Source organism: Triticum dicoccoides, chromosome 6B (assembly GCF_002162155.2).
Source record: "Triticum dicoccoides isolate Atlit2015 ecotype Zavitan chromosome 6B, WEW_v2.0, whole genome shotgun sequence".
Taxonomy (NCBI): Eukaryota; Viridiplantae; Streptophyta; class Magnoliopsida; order Poales; family Poaceae; genus Triticum; species Triticum dicoccoides.
The window spans coordinates 519,972,593-519,981,899 of record NC_041391.1 but is presented as its reverse complement, the minus strand read 5'-3'; the positions used below and the strand labels follow the sequence as shown (position 1 = coordinate 519,981,899).

The window sequence follows — 9,307 nt, the reverse complement described above, 5'->3', positions numbered from 1 at the left end:
GTTCACCGATATGGCTACATCCCCATGGCATGACTACGGACGCTCCTCCCCAAGATACCGCAACATCGGCCGCCCGGGCGCCGGCACAAGCCGTCGGCTCCCCCGTGTACCTGTTGCTATCAAGTCGTCATGAGTTACAACGTGTGGTGCTTCTCCGTATATAAGAGGCCTAGGATACAAGTGTCCGATTCCTACACAACTTGTACCTAACCACATCAATTACAACTCCAAGTCCACGTAACCCCTTGCGTACATAATATATTCGACACAAATATAACAGATGACGTCCATGATGAAGCACCGGCTGCGTGAGCATACCTTGTAAATGGCCAGGTGCGCGTGCGGCGCCATACCGAACGCCGTGCCGTGCGCATTGCCGCGGACGTCGGCGTTCTCCACAAAGTTGCCCCGCGGCCGTGCTGGCCATGTGCGTGTCGTGCCCGGCGTCGTCGACGGGCGGCGCGGTGTCGTTCAAGGCCGCGCTGCCGAACACGCGCGCCCTGATGACCTTGTTGTTGCATCCCCCCACGTCGGCAATCGCCTTGAACTCGCACGTGCCCTTCCACTTCTTGGGCGGCACAGCATCCCGGCGTCCCCAAACGAGGAGTGGCTAGGCAATTTGCCGGTGTCGACGAGCCCAATCACCATGTCGCGGCCAAACCCAGAGCGGCTCTAGAAGCCATCCTTGCCGGTCTGCAGGCTGAGGAAGCCCAGCGAGTGGGTGGTGGCGAGCGGCAGGAACACCTCGGGGCAGAGCCGGATGCAGCCCAACCTACCCCGCAGCGCCTTGGCCTCGGCGTCGCTGAGCCGCGCCGCAAACCCGGCGAGCATTTTGCTGTAGGAGTAGATGGTCCTGGGCCCGGCGTCCGCCCAGCCGTCGCCGGCAGAGCTGGGCGCGCCCTGCGAGCCTGCCTGTGTCTCGCGGCCTCGCCTGCGCGTCGAGAAGGGAGGTTGCCGCCCCCACGTGCGGGTTGGAAATTGCCAGAGCCTAGGATGGCGCAGTCCACCGACTAGTTGCGTCTGCCAGGGTCGCGCGCCGGCGCGGTGGGGAAGAATTAGAGAAAAGGAGGAGAGAGGGGGATGGGTGGGCCCCTTTGTTTCAATGACTAGCGGGCCAGGCCTCACATGCAAAGGGACAGAGGCGGACGAGGACCACGCAGAAAACATCCGAGCGTGTCCGTTTCAAACGCAAAACCAGATCAAGTTTGCATTCAGAATGGGGCGAGCCGGATCAGAAACGGACTTTTTTAAGGATGAGCTCGCGCATTGGGACGTCTTATATGTCCGTTGAATGCCAAACGGACAGCCCCGGACGATTTAAGGTCATGTGCTGGATTTGGCGTGAGGCCAACTCCACCGCGTGACCCTATCCTGTCCGGCCCCGTCCGTTTGGGGTAAAAGGGACAAAAGAGGCGGCCCAGCGCGCGGCCTCAAACGGACAAATGTCTGGATTCCGTTCTTTTTCGACCCATCCCCGGCCCAAACTTGCGCTCGGTTTGGGGTGAAACGGACGTGCGCGGACGACCGTGACGCACGCCCTTGTCCCCCCCATGGCCTGCCTGTCGGGGACACTAGCAGTCCCTCTGCTCCCAACGCTTCACCCTCTCTCCCCGCCCCGCCCCGACGCCAGTGCCGCCCCTATTCTCCGGCCGCCTCCTCACCGCACAGCCCCCCGCCATCCATACCAAACCACGTCTCGACATGGCCGCCACCACACCCGCGCTTTCGCCGTAGTTTTGGTCGTCTATCGGGGGAGGTTTGGCCGTCGCCGTCCTGGCCGGTGGCGGAGGGGACACGACTGCCGGCGACGGACCAAGGCGGCCGAGGCAGATTCCGACGAGAGCTCCAGAGCGGCCAGTAGCCGGCCGGCAACCACCCCTGCTGCGTCGAGGTGATCATCGCGGCCTCTTCGCCACCACGACCGCAAGGTGTTCGACCTTTTGCCATCAAAGGTATGGACAGTGGAGACGAGTTTTTCTTTCATCACTTCCTTTGTTTGTTGGACGATTCGTCGTCGGATGATGAAGATCTTGTGGTGGCTGCACTGGTCGTTCACGACCATATTCAACGACAGCTTCCTCGGTACAGGGGGTCACTCCCTGGCCGTGCTCCCAACCTGAACCGCAACAGGGAGAGAGGCCACGCCCTGCTTTATGCCGATTACTTTGCCAACACCCCACTCTTCAAGCCGGATAAATTTCGTCGCCGTTTTCGTATGGCAAGGCATGTGTTCAATCGTATCCGAGAGGGAGTGGTTGCTCATGACCCATACTTCGGGTGCAAGACGGATGCCCTTGGCAAGCTTGGATTCTCCTCTTACCAGAAATGCACCGCGGCCATCCGCATGCTTGCATTTGGTATTCCAGGCGATCTGGTGGACGAGTATGTGCGTATGAGTGAGACAACATGTCTGATGTCAATGTACAAGTTTTGCCAGGCTGTGATCGAGGTGTTTGGCCCAGAGTACTTGAGGCAGCCAACTGCCGCTGATACAGAGAGATTGTTGGCGACCAACGCATCTAGAGGCTTTCCAGGCATGCTTGGCAGCGTAGATTGTATGCATTGGGAGTGGAAGAACTGTCCATTTGCTTGGCAGGGCCAGTACAAGGGGCATGTTAACGGGTGCACTGTCATATTAGAAGCGGTGGCATCGCAAGATCTTTGGATATGACATTCTTTTTTTGGCATGGCAGGTTCTCACAATGATATCAACGTGCTGCAACGCTCTCCAGTCTTCGCAAGGCTTGCAGAAGGCCACTCCCCACCTGTCAACTTTAAGATCAACGGCCACCAGTACAACAAGGGATACTATCTAGCAGATGGTATATATCCTCAGTGGTCAACTTTTGTGAAGACAATCTCGAAACCCCAAGATGAGAAGAGAAAGAGATTTGCCCACATGCAAGAGAGTGCTAGAAAGGATGTGGAACGTGCTTTTGGTGTGCTTCAATCCCGGTGGGATATCGTTCGAAACCCTGCACTGTCATGGGATGAAAGGAAGCTTTGAGAGGTGATGACTGCTTGTGTGATCATGCACAACATGATCGTCGAGGACGAGCGTGATGAGAATATCTTCGACCAAGGATTTGATTATCAAGGTGAAAATATTGAGCCCCTGCACCAAGACCCGGCCACATTTAAACAGTTTGTCCAATTCCATCGTGAGATGCGTGATTGGCACGCTCATTTGAATCTTCAAAATGACTTGGTTGAGCACGTCTGGGATCACATTGGCAACTAATAGATGTATTGGTCCAATTTATGTTCAGTCAAGACAATTTCAATTTGGTTGTAAAACTATTTTATTAAAGACAATTTTAATTAGGTTGTAAAACTATTTTAATTTTCAGACAAATATTTGGGTTGGGAACTAGTTTTGATGTAAATTTGGGCATTTTTGGCCCTGACGGACAAGATGAGGCAAATGGATACGGTCGCGCGCTGGACGCACGGCCACCGCATCCCAGAGCAGGCCCGAACACGACCCCAAATCCCTATCCGAACGGACAAAAACCGGACAAAACGGACGTCCGTTTGGGGTCGCGCGATGGAGTTGGCCTGAGTTCCCGCGGTGGGTGGATCCACAGAAAACTGTCCGTCTGCTCCCCCGGGCGACGCCTCCCATGCACAGACGACTGCGAGACGCGGGGTGGACGCACGACGTGGTTAGGCGAGCAAAAAGTACAATGCGTGCGTGCGTCGCCATCGGTACTACCACCCCCTCCCTGCTCCGTGCGCACGGTTTCCTCTCCCTTTCTCGTCTCTTTCTCTGTCGATCTCCCGAGCCAAGAGAGCGGGCAGGCATCGGTGCAGGCTCTAGAAGGCTAGGTACAGGGCAAACAACCATATTGTTTTCCCGGAGCAAGCGGTGCGTTCCACCTCGTCGTGCTTGGCCTATGCTAATTGTAATGTCAGTGACAAATCTTTCACTGTTCACCCGCTAATAAACTACCCGGTCGGGAAACCATTCCGCGGCATTTTTCTATTTTCCTAAACAAGGGGTAAGTGTGAACCCTGCGCTGTGTTAGAAGCCAAAGGTTTTTCTTTATTATGGAACCCAAAAATGCCAAGGTTCAAAGTATATTCAGTGCTGTACTGCCAATTTGTATTTACCCTCTAATCTGAAGTGTCCTAATCTCGCGTGCTCAACACGTGGCCACACGGCATCGGTACAAGAACTCACCAATAAATCCGATCTGAAAAAAGAAAAAAGAAAAGAATCGGACGTCCATTTTCTTAGCAATATTTCGGCGGGTCCGGCAGCATTGCACCGGCAGGAACGAGGTGCGAGTTGAGGGTTGAGACCGATACGCAGAGTAAGCAAACAAAAACCGGCGCGCTGCAGGCATGGTTTCTTGTTGGCCCTGGCCCTAGCCGCGCTGGTACGGCCATTTTCGCCGTGCGTCGTGTACAAGAGAAGCCAAGATGGTTCCTGGAAATCCAGCCGTGTTTTCTCTTCTCCCGCGTCCTGCACCATAGCTCAACAACCACATATTTTCCTCGATCTCCCTCCCCCCCTTATAAGAAGAAAAGGCTCCTTCACTTCAGTCTAGACCTAGACTCAGCACCGAAATCAAGCAAAGACCTGTTAAGTTAAACCAACCTGCAAAACCCCAGGTTGCAGCTGAGATGCCGTCGTCGCCTGCCTCCGCTTCTTCTCTCTTCTCCATTGTGCCCCTCGACGGCGGTGGCGCGACGAGCCGCCACGCCATGGACGCCTGCTACCTCTGCGGGAAGCCGCTCTCCAGAGATTTCGACGTCTTCATGTACAGGTAGTTTAATTTTACGGGTCTGTTTGCTCCTTTAATTTGCTCCTGCTGCTCTCAGATCGCCCATATATGTACACACTGTATAGTAGTGCTATTCTGATCCAGCGATCCGTTTTTCTCACTACGAACCACAGAGGGGACACGCCATTCTGCAGCGAGGAGTGCAGGGCTGTGCAGATCGATTCCGACGAGGTACGTGAGAGGATTAACACCAAGATTCTGAAGGAACGTGCTGCGAGAAACGAGCAGCGCCACGGGGCGGCTGCCTCTGAGCCCAACATCACCCGCGCGGGAAATGTGCCGGTTGCAAGCTAAGCTGTACGCTCAAGGAAGCATGCATCCGCCCCAACTTCAACAGAAATAACAGGGGCACAGGATATACTAGCCATCCGAACCGATGGAGAAACTCTTCTGTTTGAAGAAGATATGAGCAAGCAAGCTGGGGTTTCTTTCGCTAATTAGGTGCTCGCACTTCGCGTGTATAGAAGAGCTATAAAATGCACAAGAAAATTACTGTGCGTGTGAGCGTCAATAACTTCGTCTACCTCAGGTGAGGACATGAGGTGCAACAATGCATGTTCTGGAAAAGGGAAATAATGGGAACTTGCTGGTTATGTTAGTTTCCAAGTTGTGGACGTAGCAGCGGAGTCTTGAGTACTAGGTGTTTGGGTCCTTGTGTGTCTGAATAAAACACACGATGTTGTATGGCTCCAATGCAAAAGAGGTGTATAATAAAGAGGAAAAAAACATGGCCCAAGAGGTTCCATGGGCAAAAGTTCTTGATTGATCCACTGCGTGCGCGCGCGCGCACACACACACACACCAAAAATCTCTACAATCAGCCTTACAAAGTTTGACAACCTCACCGAGGCCTGATCCGAGACATACTGTGGTACGCCAACTATTCCTACCATAAGCGGCTATTGAATGGCTTATAAGATTTGGAGTTCGCGGAATGTGAGTGATACAAGAATATTGTTGTTCCATTAGAAGTTTGATCTCACAAACAATAAAGCTATGATGTGGTGTGTCTAGATCTCAGTTCACTAGATTAACAGTCTCCTCAACAGAGACAGAGCGATGACTCCATTGTAATGTGAGAGAGTCCCTTTTTAATTGCAGATTGTCAGATTAAAGCACATCATGCACTATAAGAAAAGACACATCCGTGATAATACTCGTTCATCATAGAAGGTCCCTTTTTTTTGGTCATCGATGTGCATCTATAACAGATTTATGACAAAATCAAGAATCTCACACATGTGCCGTTGTAGTCAATTCTACAACAAATGTCGTTTTGTGCGTGTCATGGAAGTATGCTCTTTCATGAAAAAAAGCATGCATCATGAAAGCGGTTTTCGTCGCGAGGGACCGACTCAACCAGGACACCACCGACACATTGTAGCCACCATAATGGATTGCTGCTAAGCTAACATGTGTGGGTATGGATATGATACTCATGAGCGACGTGGCCTACACCTGATCTTCAACGTGTCAAATTTTTATTGGACCGAGATAACCACGTGTCGGCTATTCATTGGAACAAGTGTCACCTGCCCAGTGGCCCACATACAGCTTTCCTAGGACGACACGTGTCAACCAACCCATTGGATGTCCATTGAGCTAAAAAAGGCTAGCATAGTCAAAAGATTGGTTAAGGCTCTGGTCCTATCCCATGGACAACCCGTTAATTGCCTACTTGCAAGTGATCCATTAACAAGCCGTGAGGATTTGGTCCATTATCGCCCAGTGGGCCTTTCGTCTTGATTTAAGCCCATTCACATTCTTTCTGTGTGTATTGAGACTTATGACTATTTTGGCCCGTGTATGGCCCATAATTTTTGTCGGCCTGTCTCCAACCCACGGTTATTTTCGTCTCGTTTACGATTGCTTCCTCTTAACTAGGAAGGTGTTGGGCCCCGATTGCAAGTGTTTGTAGGAAGCAACAATTTCTCCTTCAAAGGAGATGACTTTAAGGTTTATCAAACCAGTAGGAGTTTACTAAACAACCAATGATAAGTACATGCACGCATAAATACAAAACTATATTGGCCCCCAATGAAACTACAATATGGAAGATTGATTACAATGGAAAAGTGAAAGCAGATTGTAAAGAGATTGTCGATCAAGATTGGAAGAAATAGGAAGAAGAATGGACTGGGATCTATAGATTGGGGACACGGTCGGTGGAAGAAGTTCGGTTGGGGACACAATGCCATTTCTATCTTAATAACGGTGATAAGTTGGCCTATACTTAAAGGGGGTAAGTGATAGCTTGGGAATCAGGAAAATTGCTAATTCTGGCTTCCATGCGGGTCTAGTGCATTTTCCAGAATCGATTCTACAAAGTTGAGGTAGCAATCTGACTATTTGTTTGAGAATCCAATTTTGGATGGGCTAGAATCTGAGAATCACTATCTGTAGGCAAACAAAGGCCACCATAGTCTTCTTTGACTTTCATAAGAAACCCCTCAGGATGCTTCATGTGGATTTCTTCCTCCAAATCACCATGAAGGAATGCCGTCTTCACAACCATTTTCTCAACCTCCACTTGCTGGCTGCTGCAACACCAAGGATTAGTCTAATGGATGTCATCTTTAACTGGAGAAAAGATATCATCATACTCAATGCCTTTTCTCTCGCTGAATCCTTTTGCAACTAGTCTGGCCTTGTACCTCGGGTGTCGTGTGTGTTCTTCTTGCTTGATTCTGTAGACCCATTTGTTCTCCAAATTTTTCTTGCCCTTGGGGAACTTCATCAACTCATAAATATGATTATTATGCAAGGAATCCATCTCTTGTTGCATAGCCTTTTTTCACTCTTTTTTGTGGTCATCATTCATTGCATCTATAAAACCGTCAGGTTCCGAACCGTCAGATAGTAACACCATGTATTGATATGCTGAAAGAAATTCGACCCATGTTGGATCTGGTGCTGGTGCTTCAGGCTGATCCAGATCATAGACTTTAGCATCATAATGTTGCTACTATTGGGGAGCATCTTCTTCGCCTGCACCATGATACGTATCAAACATATAAATATTTTTTCATTGTTAAATGCTATTATATTATCACTTTTGTATTATTTCTATGTTATTTTCTATTATTTTTCTAGAGCAACCTATTAATTTAGTGACTAGTGCAAGTTCCAATTTTGTGTGCATGTTTTTGGTTTTATGGAAAATCAATCGATACAGAAATCCAAACACGACGAAAGTTTTTGATGAATTTTTTCTGGAACATAAGAGACCCTAGACGCTTTGGGAGGAGGCAATAGGAACCACAAGGGTGCCACAAGCCAGTGGGGCGCGCCCGGGGGGTAGGGCGTGCCATGGTGGCTTGTGGGCCTTGTGGTGCTCCGTTTGCCCTAATTCTTGGTCTATAAATACTCATATATTCTAAAACGCTTGAAGCAAGACCCGAAACAATTTTATCGCTGCCGCAAGCCTTTGTTGCGAAGTGATCTCATTTGGAGCTCTTTTCTAGCACTCTACCGGAGGAGGGGAATTATTGAGGAGACCATCTTCATTACCCTTGGTGCCTCTATGATGACATGTGAGTAGTTTTTCAGGACCTACGGGTCCATAGTAGTAGCTAGATGGCTCTCTCTCTCCCTCCCTCCCTCACCCCCCTCTCTCTCTCCCTCTTTCTCTCTCTCTCTCTCTCTTGATCTTTAATACAATGATCTCTTCGGAGATCCATCCGATGTAATTCTTGTGGTGTGTTTGCTGGGATACGGTGAACTGTGGATTTATGATCATATTGTTCATTGAATTTATATGAATCTTGTCGTGGAATTATCACGTCAGATGTCCTTGTGAAAGGACTTAGTCGTGGAGCCATCGCAACGGGTTAGCTTGAAGGGGTTAAACCGGACAAGGGACACGGGAGTTTTATACTAGTTCGGCCCCTTCAAGGAAGGTAAAAGCCTACGTCTAGTTGTGATGGGATTATTGGGATCTCGATAACCAGGGAGCAAACACGCTATGCCTGGCTCTCGAGTTGTTGTTTCTTGTCCCTGAACCGCCGCCGGGTCGTCCCCTTATATACACGGGTTGACGCCTAGCCGGTTTACAGAGTCCTGAGGCCGACTCATACAAGTGTTCGGCTCGGTCTCTCCTTTCCTTATCTTACAATACAAGCTATATGACTATGGCGGTTTACCACTATGGGCCCTAATCCGCCTTTGGGCTCCGGGCCTCTAAACTTCATAGTAAAGCGCCACCTTCCGGGTCTTCGTGGGCTTCAATACGGTTGAGTGTGAACCAGCCCCCTCCTGGGGCGGTTTATACTCAGTAGTTATATCCCCAACATTAGGCCCCAGATTGATTTGAACCTGTTCATGTTAATCTTTGATACTTAGCAGAATCCTGTGAACGCCTTCCTTCATTTCTCGTAAACCGCCATGATGCCTTCTTTTATAAACTTTGTTAAACCGCCGTGACGTCATCCTATGGATACAGCAACGGGTTATCATGACGTCATTTCTGTAAAAAATAAATAAAAATATTCCCTTTATTTAATGCCATCCCGGAAATC

General features: G+C 49.8%; 1 pseudogene; it reads left to right on the top strand.

Annotated features, from left to right (window-relative positions):
• Positions 1–325: 325 nt before the first annotated feature.
• LOC119321236 lies at positions 326–841 on the top strand (annotated as a pseudogene).
• The last annotated feature ends 8,466 nt before the right edge of the window (positions 842–9,307 follow it).